The sequence below is a fragment of the Pan troglodytes genome, chromosome 12 (genome assembly GCF_028858775.2).
Source record: "Pan troglodytes isolate AG18354 chromosome 12, NHGRI_mPanTro3-v2.0_pri, whole genome shotgun sequence".
Classification (NCBI taxonomy): domain Eukaryota; kingdom Metazoa; phylum Chordata; class Mammalia; order Primates; family Hominidae; genus Pan; species Pan troglodytes.
Genome location: NC_072410.2, coordinates 64,030,447 through 64,046,862, shown reverse-complemented (window position 1 = coordinate 64,046,862; position 16,416 = coordinate 64,030,447). Strand labels below are relative to the sequence as shown.

At 35.8% G+C, this 16,416-nt stretch overlaps 1 long non-coding RNA gene across 1 annotated transcript in view; it reads left to right on the top strand.

Moving 5' to 3' along the window:
• Positions 1 to 16,416, top strand: part of LOC100612368 (uncharacterized) — a 564,878-nt gene that overhangs the window by 214,154 nt on the left and 334,308 nt on the right. The window contains exon 2 of the long non-coding RNA XR_001715786.4: positions 14,168 to 14,229. This is a non-coding gene — a long non-coding RNA (uncharacterized LOC100612368). The remainder of the gene's footprint in view (positions 1 to 14,167; positions 14,230 to 16,416) is intronic.

Below are 16,416 nucleotides of genomic sequence, written 5' to 3'. Positions count from 1 at the left end.
GATGGAGTTAGGCTATCTACTAGCATGTCTTCAATGCACCCAGATGCTGTCCCACCCACCTCAATACATTGCCATTAAAGTTCTATCCATTTAAGTCTTTGGGTCTTGATTAAATTTAGGTAGTTTTAGCAACACCGTTAAATAAAACTATTTTCCTTCATTTACTCTTTGGACGAATAAAATGTTTGCGATAGATTTCGATGTGTGGAGATGGGAGAAAGGCTGAGGATGAAGCCTTTGGAGGGAAAAAAGGGAAAGACGTGAAAGAGAGGATGATGGAAAACTGGAGGAGGAGAAACTAGAATTTTCTCATTTATTAATTTCTGCCCCTTTAGTTCAAAAATGGTGAGCATGTTCAACTGATTACTTAATTAATCGGTTATAGAGTATTTTTCAGAAAGAGTCTTAACAGTCTCAATACAAATCGACTTGCACTATATCCATGTTATCTTCCTGCTCACTTCTGTGGTTAAGTTCTGTGAATCAGCCTTAGTTTTAGATTTTCTTACTTGTAGCCAATTGTATTAAACATTAATGAAATTGAAACTTTATCTTTTTAAAATCTGTGGGAAATTAAGTTTTGTAGTCCAAAGTATTTGCCCTTAAGAATATTGATTCTAATATAACACATATCAAGACTTTAAGACTTTATGATCGCTTGAATGATCTGTGAAAGAGACATATAGCCTTTTCGTTTATGATTTTTATGTGAATGATTATTAGTATGTATATAGTAAATGTTGAGTAACTTGACTTTATTTTTCTATTACATTATAATGATCTTTTTAATTACAGAATTTTAATTAAATTTGGCAGTATTTTACTAAAATTCTTTAACAAAGAACTTTTTGCATGTTCTGTTATATTGTTTTCTTGGAAGTTGTAAATAAAACTACAGGCCATATCTATATAGAAGCCTCACCGCTATTATTACTTCAGGAGATAAATAACATCTATTTTGTACTTGATGACTGTCAGCCTGTAATTCTTGCTTTGTTATACCTTGAGTATTTTAATAGTTTTCATTACATTTGTAGTATTTACACCCTACCCTATCATTGCATTTTTTAAATGGTGAAATTAAGTAATATAATCTTTATTTAACTATGTCTTATTTGACCAGAGGTACTCAGTCTAGGCTGAGAAACATCAGGGGAGCTTTTAAAAATCCAATTGTCCATGCCACACCCCTAATTAATTAAGGCAGAATCTCTGGGGTTTGGACCCAGGTATCGGAATTTTTTAAACCTCCCCAGCTGATTTCAACATGCAGCCAGGTTTGAGAAGCACAGGATAGGGCAGTAAAGCACATCTGTTCTGAGCCACTCCTGTTGGCCCCAATAGATTCTGCAAAAGATTCCCTGCCTCAGGCTTCATGCCCATTTGGTTTGTTCCTGTCCTGCTTCCTAAATCAATTTCAATCCAATAGTATCTTGATACAGTGCAGAAGATGTGCAAGTATTTTTTAGCAGGTTGTACCTAACAAAGTCATTGGCTTACTACAATATGCCAAATTCCAAACTTTGTCTTTTCATAGGCATAAATAATTGTGTGTGACGTTCATTATAAATGCCATTTATGAAATAATCAAGAATTCTGGGGAATTAACCACTCAAATTGGATATGCTATTCAAAAATCATGTATGTGACCCACAGGTCAGGCATATATTCAGAAAAAATATATACATACACCCATATATATTCAAATACTTGTGTTTGTGTTTGTGTGTGTGTGTATGTATAAAATCTTTCCTTGAGTATAGAAGGATTAGTCTTGGTTGTTGTTAGGAACCTCAAAATTGGAGGCAGGAGCCTGAACTTTCTCCGTTGCTCTGTGTCTGCCTCTGCCTGAAAATTCTGTCATTTTTATTGTATAGACAGTTAAAAATGTAAAATCAGGTGAGATTGATTTTTCATCTCTCCACCGCCCACATTTTTTTAAGTGCAGAAGCTCGGGATAAATATCCTTAAGTAAGAAAGTTTAAGTGCCTATTCTGACAGTTACAAATAAGTTTATACAACAGTCAGACAGACAAATTGTGCCGATTGTCTGTATTTCTTTAAAAAAAAAAAAAGGAGAGAGAGCGAGAGAGAAAGTCTGGCCTGGAGACTAGAGTAAATCACAGAAGTGATCTCAAGTGAACAGAGATAGATTTCTGGAATACGGTGTGCGATGAAACCACTGACCTCTTATACATGGGTTCATGTCTTTTTCTACAGAAACAGATGGGTAATAGCATAATGCCGAAATCATGCTCTACATAATATGGACCTAGTGATTGCAGACCTGATTGCTTGCCATATGGTTGCTGAAGGGTTGAAGAGAAAATGGGATGATATGCAAACCCTTAAAAGCAACATTTTTATTGAATGGCCATTACATTAAAACCCAAACTCTGCAAATGAAGGCAAGAACTGTGGTGAATAATGATGAAATAACAAAGCAATAAAAGCAGCAGCAGCATTGTATGTATTTTGTTTTTGATATGCAAATGAAGGGCAGACTTATTTTTGTCACTTTGCCTAACATTATTATGAGCATTAGCGGGTAAGGTGGTGGCACATAAATGCCTTTAGAGCAGAAATACTATGTGTGTAGGGCATTGCTACATTCACTAGGTCAGAGAGAGAAGATAATAATCACGTGTCCCAGAGGAACTGAATTTGACTCAGAAGCTACCTGCAGTCTGTGACTATCCCCCTGTGAAGTTCAGTCTATCAGCAAGAAGGTAGTAGTAAAAACCTGTTTGAGAGTCTAGTGTGATCATGCAAAATGAGGAAGCGTGTTTACTTTTTGCCTTTGAATTTCCTCATGCAGATTTTGCTGCCACCTCATTGTTGGCAAACAGGTGTATGGGATAAGGCGGGTGCCATTTCCCAGAGTGTATTACAGTTTAGTTGAGCAGCTGTGATCTGTTTTGCTCTGAGGTTTGTTTTTAGCATGTTACTGGGAACAGATAGGTTTTTTTTTTTCTTTAAAGAATTTTTTTATTAGCTTGCTTCAAATTTGCATACACTTCATTTCCTGTCTCTTTAACGAATGTCTTTCAATCATGCAAAATCATAAGAGTTTGTGCTCTCAGAAATGCAACTCAAATACATTAAACTAAACCTACTTAGAGTGTGTGGAGGGTAATGAGGTGAAAGGTAAAAACTCAGTCCTTCAGTGAGAAGTCAGAAGCATCTTATTTTATTTTAGAATATAAGAGCTACTGATCAAGGACCAAATATCCACACTTAGTATATATTATTATGCTAACAAATCTGTGGAGATTTGGGGACTTTATAGTCCCTAGTGCCTACCTATGAAGGTTCATTTTTAAAGAATTTTTTTTTAAAAGCCTACATATGGCACCTTGCTATGAATTAACTTCCCTATTAAACTGTATGTAATTTTTTAAAATTCCTAAATGCTAAACTGTGATTAGTGGGAAGTCCGTGCAGTTTGCTTTTATTTTCCTCACACCTTGTTTCTTCTGAACAGCTCCATTGCTTTAATTCATATTTCCAGAAGCAGAGACATCCCTTGAGAGTTTTTAATACTGACCAAATTCAAGTTGTCAGTATTAAATAGCTTGTATACATTGTGCCTTCCCATTGTTTATAAAAAGTTTATTTGAAGAAAGAGACTGAATTTGGCTAATATGAGATTTGGGAATGTTCTTTAATTTACCTGAATTTTTATCAGTAATTGTAAAGGATAATTAAAAGTTCTTATGTTAAGTTGGAATGGGGTAATTTGCATTTTTATCAAGTTTCCTGTTAATATTGATGTTGTCAATCACTGGGATCACATTTTCAGAATCATTGTCTATGTTTCAGTGCCTGTGGTCAAGCAGAAGCCTTAACACCATCAAATATTATTGATTTGAGCATAAAAAGAGTTTGGGAAGTCTTGGATTTATTTGATGTTTTAAAAATAATGGCTTGCACACTTAAGCCAGCTAGTGAAGCCACATTGAACAAAAACAAGACACCTCTATTTAAAGTGGGTGAACATAGAGGAGGAAGACCACCTTATCCCTGATGAGATGCAACTTTTCGTGTTTCATCACTGTTAAAAGCAATCAGTAAGGTCTGCATCCTCTGAAAATATTCATCACTTAGGTTTGGCAGCTGAGACCTGTGCACCTTTGAAATCCTGTTTGCTTTTGCTGGAAGAATAAGAATTTCTATAGTAGTGTTCAAAGAACCCCATCCACTTAAATGAATCCCAGAATTGTTAGGCATTTCATCAGCCTCATTGCTTTTATTACTTTCTGTGGCCTAAAGACATATGACAAGTGTAGTATAGTATTTAAGACATTTTATGTATGGCGAAAGAGTTTTTTCCCCCCAGTGATGAGGAAAATTTTCTTCCTGCCTAGAAAGCTGATTTTTATACAGCTTGACTAGTGACATATCTCCTGTGTGGCAGAAATAAGTTTTGCATAACTTTTAAGCGCCCAGGCTGACCTATTTAACAGAAACCCAGTGCTACATAATGTATTTAGGTCAAGTATTGTGTTTGAGCTTCTCATCACTCTTGTACTTGTCTTGCTTTCTGTGAAAACCTCAGGTATATCATACATACAAATATAGGCTGAGTGATGTCGCCTGACATCAAAATGTAATAAGCCTGTATATAACATAATTGTCATATCACCCTGTTGTATCACTGGAGTTTAAAAGGAATCTAAGATTTTAATGAAATATCTGCCCTACTGGTTTTACTTTAAGGCATTCACAATGCTACTATTAAGTATTACTAGGAGAACCTGAAAAGAATCAGTGGCGTTAAAATGCTTTTGAATGCCATTACTATTTGGAAAACTTTTCTTTAAAAATTAAAGAAAATAGTGGTCTGCTTTTGTTTTTTGGTAACTTTTTATTTGAGAAGTCAAATTATTAAGTTTTGCAACATATCTCTAAATATTGGCAGAAATTTCTTGGATAGAGTTTGAAGCCTGAATATGGGCAGTGTCATTATCTGAACATGTTGGAAGATGAATCCATCCGTCTTATAACAATACCTCATTGTTTCTGAAATTCTTAAATTGTATAAATGTGAATTTGAAATAAAATTTAATACCTATTTTGAACTAGCTTCTAACAATATTTATCTAATATATTTGTTCCCCTGGTCTAAATAGAGAACATTGATTATTATTATTGTTTTTTAAAATTGATGCTAATTATATTTCCCTTTTATTGTTGTACTTATATCCCACTTCCCATTCCCCAGGATCCCGAAAGAAGTGCTTGTGCTTTAGGTCAACCCATATCTGGAAGGGACAAAAGAAACTTCTAATTTAGTTCTTTAGTGTGGGTATGTAATACACTAGTATTCCCATTTTATTGCTTACAAAAGTAAGATCCGCTTGCTAAAGAGGATCAGTCCATAGTGTACTACCGGTTAGAAATCCACTCTCCTGCCTTGTTGTGCAGAAATATCATGGCTGCAGAACCCAGGCTGTAAAATTAGTGGGTCTCAACCCTGGCTGCACATTAGAATCACCTGGGGAGATTTTGAAATGATACCAGTGTCTGGGCCCCACCCCAGCCCATTAAGCCAGAATCTCTGGGAATAGGGCCTGGGCAAGGATTTCTTTTCTGTTTTTTTTTTTTTTAAAGCTCCCCAGGTGATTCTAATTGTGCAGCCAGTGTTTTAAATTAAACAGTACACAAGTTCATCCTCAGTCTATAGGAATCACTTTCTCAGCAATCACAGCTCCAGTCACAAATTGCCAAATGAAAATTAGTTATAAACGTGGAGGGAAAGAGAGTCCATGTTATGAAATCCCTCTTTGCAACCTGTCTATACAGAGAATCAGACTGAGGCTTGAGAACAGAAGCTCTGACCAGGAGTTATGAATATGAAAACAATGACTACCCTGGACGCCTTCCCACTGCCTTTATTCACAACAAGAACTGGTGAAGCACAGTGTTTATGTACAAAGCCAGGCAAGTTATGTACCCACTCCGTTCCATCATCATCGTCTATAAGATGCGGATAGGAATAGGATAGTTAGAAGAATTAAATTAAAAATATAACATGTCTGATCTACTGAAGGCATGATGAAATAAGCGTTTTAAGATAAAGAATTAAGAACCACAGTTCTTGTTTTAGGCCAAATAGGCAAGCAGTAAATTTGTCTGTCATTGCTTTTGTTTGGCTACACAATGGATAGATTGAAATGAATATTAGTAGGTATATTATGCACTTTGAAACCAAATATAAGTGACCTTTAAGTTATCTATTATTTGGATTGTGTCCTCTCTGTTACGGCAGACTTTAAAATATGAATTCCTCCTCCTCACCTTCCCCTTCCTATTACTGTTTTTTTTTTCCAGATAAATATGATCTTAACACAGTACATTAGTATACTGCAATAATTGTAGGAGAAGAGCTTTTTGGTTATACATATTGAGGAGCTTAACTTTTTGAATATCGGTTGTGGCATAGTGAATGAGGAATTCCATTTGCGGCGTGGGTAGTGCATCTCAAAGGATCACATCCACTGCTATGGCTCATCTTACTTTGCATTTATAAACCTATACATTTGTTTTTGTTCATCAGACAGACAGTAAATACACATTCGCTCTCTGTAGTTTTTCTTTAACTATGATTTTTATTTTAATTATTGGAAAATATCATTTATCAACCCTAACTGCTAACAATTTATCACTTGCATATTTTGCAGAACTGGTAATTTATCACCTGTTATTTTTACAGTACTAGTAAATTTACTGGTTCTTTCAAAATAAAAGAAATATAGCAAATTTTATTCACCTTGTTCAATTATGTGTGTGCATGTGTGCATGTGTGTTTGTGTGTGCGTTTTAACTTTTGTAGTGGTTTTTATCTAATATCCTGGTTTAAAGTCTACCACTGAATTGGTAGATTTATTATTATTCTTTTTTGTAAAAGCATTAAAATAGTGTCAAAATTATTTCTTTAAAGAAATACATTTTTGTTTTATAATCAAAAGATTTTTACACATACAGATGCTTTTAATCATTTAATTTAGATAACTTATGATAGTGCTCTCCTTTACTCTATAATCTAATAATTTCAGAGGAGAGCTGCTTTTAAGTGAAACGGGTAGTGTAGTTTTTGACTTGGGCACATTTAGAAGCATTTCCTAAATAGGGACTTACTTATGTTTCTATATAACTATAATAATGACCCCCGTCTAAGAATCTGTATAGTAAGTGATGCTACTGCATTATACCTTTACTTCTCAAAAAAAAAAAAAAAGAAAAAGAAAAAAGAAAGAAACACCCAAACCAAAAAAATTCAAACTGCCCTTAGAGGAGTAAAAGTGTTCCATGCCGTGTTCCTTCATCCTCATCCCTTTGTCCTGTTCCCAAGGCTGTATCTATGAGTCTTCATTTTGATTAACAGCCTTTCTCAGGAAGTGGGAGGCAGAGACTAAGAAGCTAAAATCTCTTTGAAGTGTGTGCTAAATGATTCACAACAGTGTGAATGAATCAATTTCTGCAAGCATTCACAACCTTTTAAATATGTAGTCTGCCAAATCTTTGTTGGACTACATTCAATTTTTTTTTAAAGCACCTTTCTCCATGACACCTCTCTTTACACAACCCACAAGTATACAAGCCATTTGTAGTTCAGCTGCAGTACGCCTGCCCCAGAGATACTGTTTTGGGAGAAACATTTAATATTAATTTGTCTTTACATTTCATTGGGTTAAGTTTTGCCTTTTTTCATTGTCACCATTGCCATTTTTATTGGAGTTCATTTAGTGGTCCAAATTGTTTAAGAAACTGCCAGAACAGTTCTTTTCTGTTCACCCCATTTGATTCACAATTATGTATCCTACATGATGCTGAAGAGGGACTGCTTTATCCAAAATGGAAGTGAAAAGTATTTCTTGAGTATTTATTACCTTGAGCAACAACTTTATTTATACTTAGGTAATTATGTATTTAGGCAAAAGTTATTCAGTTCTTAAATGCATCACTGTAAATTATGAGAGTTCATTCTCAAAACTTATCTGAGAACCAAGTCTGCTCTCCAGATGGTATCATTTAACTAAGGGCCATTGTCTATTTAGGGTGAGTTGGTGGCTGTATTTCAAGGACAGCACCATCAACACTCAGAGGTTGTCTTTTATTCTGATGACTGGTCATGTTCTCCCTGTAAAACTATAAGTTTCCAAGCTCAAATGTATTATCTTCATCCTTGCTTCCTTTACCAAACAAAGCTGATTTCCGTTTTTAGATTTTTTTCTCACCCTTAGCACCATCACTATAACCCAGTCATTTAGGACATAAAAGAGATGTAGTGGAAGGGCTATTAAGAACCATTTGCAAAGTAGTTCAAAGGCTAGCGTGAGTTCTCTCCAGGTCATTTAAGGTCTAGTCTCCAGATACTTCCATTAGAATCATCCATACTGCTTACTAAACTAAGAGACTCCTGGCTTGTCCTCAGTTCTGAATTCAAGATGCTGGAGGTGAGGCCCCAGGCAGAATCTGCTCACCAGGCTCTCAGATTAAGCTTGCTCAAGTTTGAGAACATGCTATGGAGTTTTAACATTTTCTTTTGATATCTCCATTCATTATTATGAGTAACCGACCGCATTGCATAAGCAGGGAATTCATTCTGCTTTTGCTACAAAACTACACAATAGGAAGATAAGATTGGCTATCAGGTAGTTATTAATACAGTGTATAGAAAAAGAAGGAGAAAGATTAAATGTTAAATGCAAATTATGTCTAAGAAATTTTTCATGAAAACTAAAGGATTCTCATTAAGAAGAAAAGAAACTTAAGCCATATTAGTTCATGAAGATTTGTAGTTTGGGCACTACGTTCTCATATTCTCTTGTTGGTCATCCCTCTCCATCCCCTGCATCTCCTCTCCCCCTCTCTCCTTTCCTCTCTCATTATGGAACTGTTATGAGGTATCTTAGAATTTACATTCTGAAAGTTCATTGAATAACTTTTTATTTCTTTTTGTGGCAGATAGATACCACCTTAAGTAGCACCAGTAGTTTTTTGAGAGAAGAACCAGAACTCTGACCTAGACTTAGACAACAGTTAGTGTCCCTACAGTGTGTAATAGAGAATACCAATATATTGTATAAGAATTCAAGATCCTGTGTTATTTATGTCAGGGTACAAGAGAAATATGATTGCTATATTTAAAAAACAAACTTATTTACAGCTTGTTTTAGCTTCTCAGTATTATAAAATATTATTTTTTCTTTGTCATTTCACATTTTAAATCCATGCAGATGCAAATTTAGGGTTTAGTTATCGCTGAAACAGCAGGTATGTTTCCTGTCGGGTGAGAAATGGATCAAAGATTTATTAAGCTGCAAAACTCAAATGGGGTTTGGACAGGGAAAGCCAGTGTCTGGTGGGTTACTGTCATAACAGTATTCCTTTTTTTCATGTCCACCTGAAATGGAAGCTTTACTTATCTCCTGTGCAGACTAGAGTGGTTGAGTTATAAACTTTCCCCCAGTGATGCCGTACAAATTTTGTTCTTTGAACAATTAAAGCCAAGAAGACCAGAAAAGCACAATCACATCTCGATGGCCTCCATGCATTCCCTGGTTGATTTTCTGTGTACTGATTATTCTCTGGGTGAGTCGAGTTTGCTGTTACTCAACTGTTTACATCATGGTTTATTCTTCCCCCGGGGAGAGGATGACAGTGCAGGTACTAACAGCTTTCTCTCAAGTGGGTTTCCCTGAGACAAGGATGCATTGAAGAGAAAGGGAATGGGGAAACAGAGCGAGGCATATGGTTAAAGCTAACATCTACCTACTACTTACCCCACAAAGTTGATGTCCCTCAAATCAAAGAAAGTGGCTTTTGTTGCCCCACCCTTCCATGTCAGGCAGTTTTTCTGTGGGTTGTAGAGTTTTAACCTCTGCAGTGAAGTCGATCCTGCCAAGCTAAGGACAATCCTGCAGAAAAGGAGGCAGGTGGGAGCCTTTAGCTGCCAACTCTTCTAGCAGCTGGGGGATGGCTGTGCCTGGGCAAAGGAGTCTGAGTGGAGTACCAATAGCACCCACTTTTTGCCTTTTGTCTCTCTACTTTTCAATCCGTGCTTCACTCTGTTCATTATACTACCATTCTGTTCAGAAATGTCAGTGACTCCTCACTGTCTAGAGAACACATTTCTGAATATCTATTGCTCTTATCTTTTAAATTTCCAATCTTTCTTTTCACTGCTTTTGCAGCTCTCCCTAAGTAAGCAATCCACCTTAGTCCTACGTATGTTGCCTAAGTTACTTCCCTTCCTCTCTACCTGACTTACTTTTTCAATGATTCCTTCATCTTAAATGCTTTCTTCTTCATGCCTTGAAGTTAGAGTCAACAAAACTGTGATTTAGTCCCCATTCAAATACATTTGTGCTTGGGTAAGTTAGCCTTTTTCAATCTCAGTTTCTTTACGTATAGAAGGGACTGTTCAGCTCTTAAGTTCAAATGAGATGCTGCATTTTAAAGCTTTATCAAACTCTCCCCAAAGTACTCACTTACAAAGGGGGTTACTCACAAGACCCTGTGCTCCCTTTATTTTATTAACTTTTTTGTATTTATTGTGTCAGCTCTTTGACATTTATCATAACTACACTTCCATTAGGAGGCAACAACATCGTTGGACACACCATCTTCTTTGCAAAGGCAGGTATCTTTGCTTAACCAGCCCCCATAATAGCTAATGTAGAAGGTCTTTCATGGAGTTTTATAAATTAACATGCTTGTTTTTAAACAACAAACCTCTTGACAATTCCTTGTGTCTGGACTGTAAAACTATGCAAAGAAGGTGAATTTGAGGCCCAGATAATTACAGTTGAAAAATCCAGATAAGTTTAGGTTTACAGTTAAAACAGATACTCAGAAGCTGATGGTGATATACAATAAACAGTGATCAAAAGCTCACTGGAAAAGGGAAGTCTTTATTAACGGGGAGACCTCTAATTGAAATATATGTGGGAAGTAAATAATTCTAGTTACCAATATATTAGCAAAGAAGTTCCCAAAAAGTTGTCTCCCAATTATTTGCTTTAAAAAAATTTCTCAAGCTACAGCCAAATAAAACATTTTAAAAAGTCCTTTCAATTTCTTTGGACCTTTTGAGTTTGTTACACACCCTCTCTCAAGAATGAAATATTTAGTTAGGATATCTGATTGGAACTGTAATGTCAAAGTGATCAGAATCAGTAGGTTCATGATAAAGGCAGTACTATTAGGAGTTATTTATTATGTTCTTAGTGGCTGGGGTTCATGTTTTGAAGTGTATTCCATCATGCCCCAAGGGTATTTATAGACCAAACTTCTTAGCAAGTCTGGCTTTCATGATTTCACTCCGTGTATGGGGCTTGTACAAGTGGCTACTGAACACCGGCCAAGGCGATTCACTTTTTCTCACAAGATGGAAAACTTCCTTCAGTATGGTTCTATCTAGAGGTATCTGTTTTCTGTTACTGGTTAAATACTAGTGACATATAAGGTGGTAAGAATGCATTGAACATGTTAAGATAAATAGTTGAGGACTGTTTAAAAATCTGAAACTTGGGATTGTAATGAAAAAATACAAGTGGATCATTTCACAATAAACTCAACTTACTCATTTTTCTCCTTTACCTTCCACCTGTAACCCTAACTACAGAGATGAGAGAGGGAAAGAAATTGTGAAAAACCTAGAGAAATGCCTAAATAGCCTTACTATCTACCATAGTTAGCATTTATTTTCCCTTAAAGCAATTAATGGTTTAGTTATGTTTCTCAGCTGAAATTTAGAAGATAAGAGATAGGATATTTAGATTGTCATATAGAGGAAAACATTGCTGTCAAATACGTTATTGAAGCTGGAAAAAAATGAAATTGAAACAGAACACCTGCTACTTTAACTCATTTAAAAAAAACCAAAATGTTCTTTACTTGCTGACTGGAAATACTGTATTTTCAGAGAAGAGAAAGTGCTAATCTAAATGGGATAAAATGTAATGATTCACTATGCAATGATACGAAATCAGAAATATTTTAAATTAGATATTTCAGTTTGTGGAGGGTTAGGTGGTTTTTATAAAAATGATTTTGCTCATCAGGTGGTGCATATTTCTCTCAAATTGCAGTAAAGAGAATAAAAATCGGCTTGTCACTGAAGATTTTTTTTTATTGACATCTTTAGCTTGTCTTCATGCCAGTAATTAAATTGCTAATTATGTGTTTCTGTTACTGTGGTCATGCTTTTATTACATAATTGCCTCAAGTTTAGCTCAAATCACTAACAATATTTATTTAACCTTTTTGTGCATTAGATAAATTTTAATATATAAAAGCTTTGGAACGAGTTCATTGACTCTGTTATGATTAGCAAAATCAAAAGGATTCTAACCTTTTTTATAGTTACATGAGTTGGTCATGTTTTCAGTGAGATTGCTTATAATTATTAATTCGAGCAATAGCAATCATTGAAGTAGAAGAGAAAAAATACAAAGAAAACTTTATAAAAACCTAGGGTATATTCCGGAGAAATAAAGTGATCTAGCTTGACATAATTGAAAATATAAAATTAATAATTTGATTTTTAATATATGTCCATGTTTTTCAAAAATTTATTTGATTAAGTTGCGGATAATTCATTTACCAAGCTGCGGCCATGCCAACCCCCGAACGCAGGTGTAATTTTTGTCAGTGTCTCAATGTATTCATAAATTTTTCTCATTTGTTTATTTTATGCAAACCATAAGAGACATTTTTCTCAGTGAAGATTGCCTCTTTATTTTATTTTGAAATATTTGTATATTTATTTCATTAAATGAGATAATGCTTTTTCTTATTAACATAATTTCCAGTACATTAAACATATTTCTCCACAGACAGAAGAGAGGAATCAAATTAAATGACAGCTAAATCACTTGCAGCAATTTCAACTGTTAAAAGAAATAAGTGTCTCTGTTTTCTTTGTGATCACAAGATGTGCTGTAAAGGGAAATGAAATGCTAAAGAAAGAAAGGAAAACATAAAGAAATAATGACTGACTTATTGCAGTAATACCATTGAGAGAAGAAAAATTCACTACAAATAAAAGGAAAAATAATATAGTGGACTTGAAAGTTACCAAATTCATTTCTTATTGATGAGTTCAGTGGAAGCCTAATACTAAGTAAACTGATGAAAAAAAATCAATGCAATAAACTATGAATGATGAAAGTTGAAATAAATACTTTTCCTATGGAAGACCATTATTCTAAATGTCTTTAATTTTTTATAATTCATGACTTCATGTTTATAAAAAAGGAGGCGTTATTGCTTGGTAGACTCAAAAATGCATGTACAAAGCATCTACTAGAATTCTGTATTTAGTAATAAGTCCAAATGATATTGGTGACCTTCTGATTTTTAGTATCATGTCCTGACTTTAGGTGCATTAGGGGGAAGCAAGCTAGAATTTTAAAAGCCATGCTGACAAAGGATGCTTGTACGTTTTTACAGCATACTTACTCTATTGAGGACAAACTGCTTTCCAAACAGATAATTAATCTTTGGATCACAGAAAGCAAAGCTCAATGTATATATTATATATATGCATATATACAGAATGCTTATGAAAATTCTGGGGGACAGTGATGGTAATTCTTGACAAAATCAACATTGCCACACACATGCACATGCATACATATGCGTGTGTGCATGTTTGTGTCAGTCAAGTTGTTAACGTGTTCAAGTCAGAATGCATACAGGTTACCTGGATCTGAGTGTTTGCAGGTGGGCTTATCCACTTGTTTTCTCTTTTCACACATCATTAAAAAAAACTAGTTAATTTAATCAACACAATCAGAAGGCAATTAAGTAGAGAAAAAAAATGATTCCAGCCATTTTTACTGAATTGCTTCTGACTGAATTAACCTTCTAATACAGTTGATCTTGTAGTATGCTCTTCTCAATGCCTGTCTCTTTCTTCCCTTCCTTTCCCCCAGTTCATCTACATCCTAACATTTCACTCTCCTTCTCTCCCTTTTGTCCTCTCGTTGGCTCCTAATTAGATTCTTCTTCTTTCCTTCAACATGTTAAGAAGCCTTTTCCACTGGCTGGTATTCCCATTCACTCTCCTGTCTCCCCTTCCAACACACATGTACCTTACCCGGCCCCAATGGAAAAAAAAAATGCTAAAGCTGATTTTTCTTTTTTTGACTTACAGACGTTTGAAACTATTGCTTTGCTGAAAACATCTGACTGCCAGGCTAGGATGTGACACTTAAGGTAATTGTGATTTTTTTTTTCCGCCTTTAGAGACCTCTTCATCTGAAAGGTTCTTGGGTCCCCACTTGGTGTAAAGTTTTGGCCATCTCTTGAACTGTTTCCTCCTCAGTATAAAGCCTTTGTGAAGGTGTGTGGGAGCTGCAAGGCAAGCAGTTTTCTGAGGAGTTGGGGGTAGGGATGTAATGTTAATGTTCAGGAATCCTTCTCTGTGCCCACTTTGGAAATACTTCCTCTTATCTTTCATTCAGGATGCAGGGGATAAGGCAAAAGTGCAGGCCACATGCAAGAGATTTTGAATTATGCATTAAGCTGATAATGCCCCAGAATGCAAGCTTATGTCAATAAATAACTAGGCTGGCAGGAGGAAGGCAGTCACCTTACCACTGCGGAGGGTACCACATAGGGAGAGAACTAGAGGAAGACGAGGTGAAGGGTGAAAGGCGCTCACATCCTGTTAGCTTGCTCTGATGAAGAAGCAAGAAGAGTAAGTTAATATTGAAATTACTGTCTAATGCCTATCTGCTTTTAAATGGATTTAGCCAAGGTAACAAGACAATCTCTAAGGTGGGCCCTGTGTGTTCAAGGATGCATGTGTGGCGGGGTTAGCCCTTCGGTGGAGCTGTATGTAAAGAAATTCTGTCTGCAGAGAAATTCATGAATTCCTTAATGGGACCCATACATTCTTTAAAAGGGCAAGAATTTTGGTGGCAAAATTTGGCAAAATTCATAATGGGACACTCAAGGTTTTGTTTCACCAGGTATTCTTTTCTGATTATGCCGTAGAATAGCAGTAAAAGTTAAGCAAGTGGAAGAAGCAGGATTAAAAGAATGCCAAAAATTGTGTCCCTGGCACATGATACAGCACTACCCAATGCTGATGAGAAATGATTCTTTAATCTTTGTGTTATTTCTCTTGCTTTAGTAAAATGCATCAATAAACGTGACTATCTTCTGTGAGAAATGAACAGTGGTGCACACGCCAGCATATACCTGCACACATACACACACGATATTTAAAAAAAAATTAGTCCTGTTTCTCAAGGAAATGGAAACTGTCTGGGTGTGTGGACCCTGGGAGATGGATACTTGAACCTTTATCTATTTTTTCCTTACCAAAAAGAAGAAGGAATTTCATATGCGTTTTACCATTTTCTTAGTTTTAGACAGCAATTTGCAGCCCCTGGTTATGCAATCTGAAGCTTTTGCTCAGATTCTCTTAGCAATGTGTGCATTTGCAAGGCCAGTTCTATAGGCCCACATGCATATACACACTGGCAAATTAAAAATGGACCTGGGAAAACACCCTTCTCCTAGGAGAGTCATATCAAGCAGTGTTTAAATTAAATAATTTGCAGAGTGTAGGGAATAAAGCTTTGTAGCAGTATCTGGAGGTTATCTTCCCTTGGGAAATTTCTGCCATTTAGTACAATCTGGTGCATGCCAATGAGACACACACTCATGCATACACACACTAGTAGATATATTTTATTTTACATCTAAATTATATTTATTTCTTTAGGTTATCTGCCATTTTATGTTCATGTTGAGGAGGAAAAAAAAAAGAGACAAACTTCTTGTGAAGGGTTGAGGTCATTAAGATCCAAACAAAAGCAAAGAAATGTTATTAGTGAGCAGAAATGAGGGAGGGCTGACTGTGGCATAAAGCCAGTTACCCCACAGCTTCTGGGGGAGCATGGCTGTGATTGGGAGACTGATGAAGCTCAGGTCACTGATTTTGCTCCCAGCCCATTGACTGGTGGTAAAAGGGGAGCCATTGTTGTGATGAGATAATGTGAGTAGGTAAGCCACAAGTAGCTGAAATTAGTTGATTTCTTGCTTCTTGTCTTCCTTAACCAATATCAAAGCCAAATTGCATGTTAAGGAGTTTGTCGGTTAGAACCTCATGCTATGTTTCTAGTTAATGCATTCCTCTATAGCCAAATGTATTCTTAGCCTAATCAGCATACCTGTCCACCTGTGGAGAGAATGAAGCCTGTCACATGTAAGGATGTTGAATGAAATGTTAGCAGGACAAGAGAGGGTTAGAGGGAGAGGGAGAGAGAGAACGCGCACAAACAGAAGAAGATATCTACCTCTGTACAGGTTATTTTGAAAGATCCTGTTTATAAAAATTGGGATAGGCTCAAGTGAAAATAGTTATTTTTTCCATTTCCAAGATTATCTTTG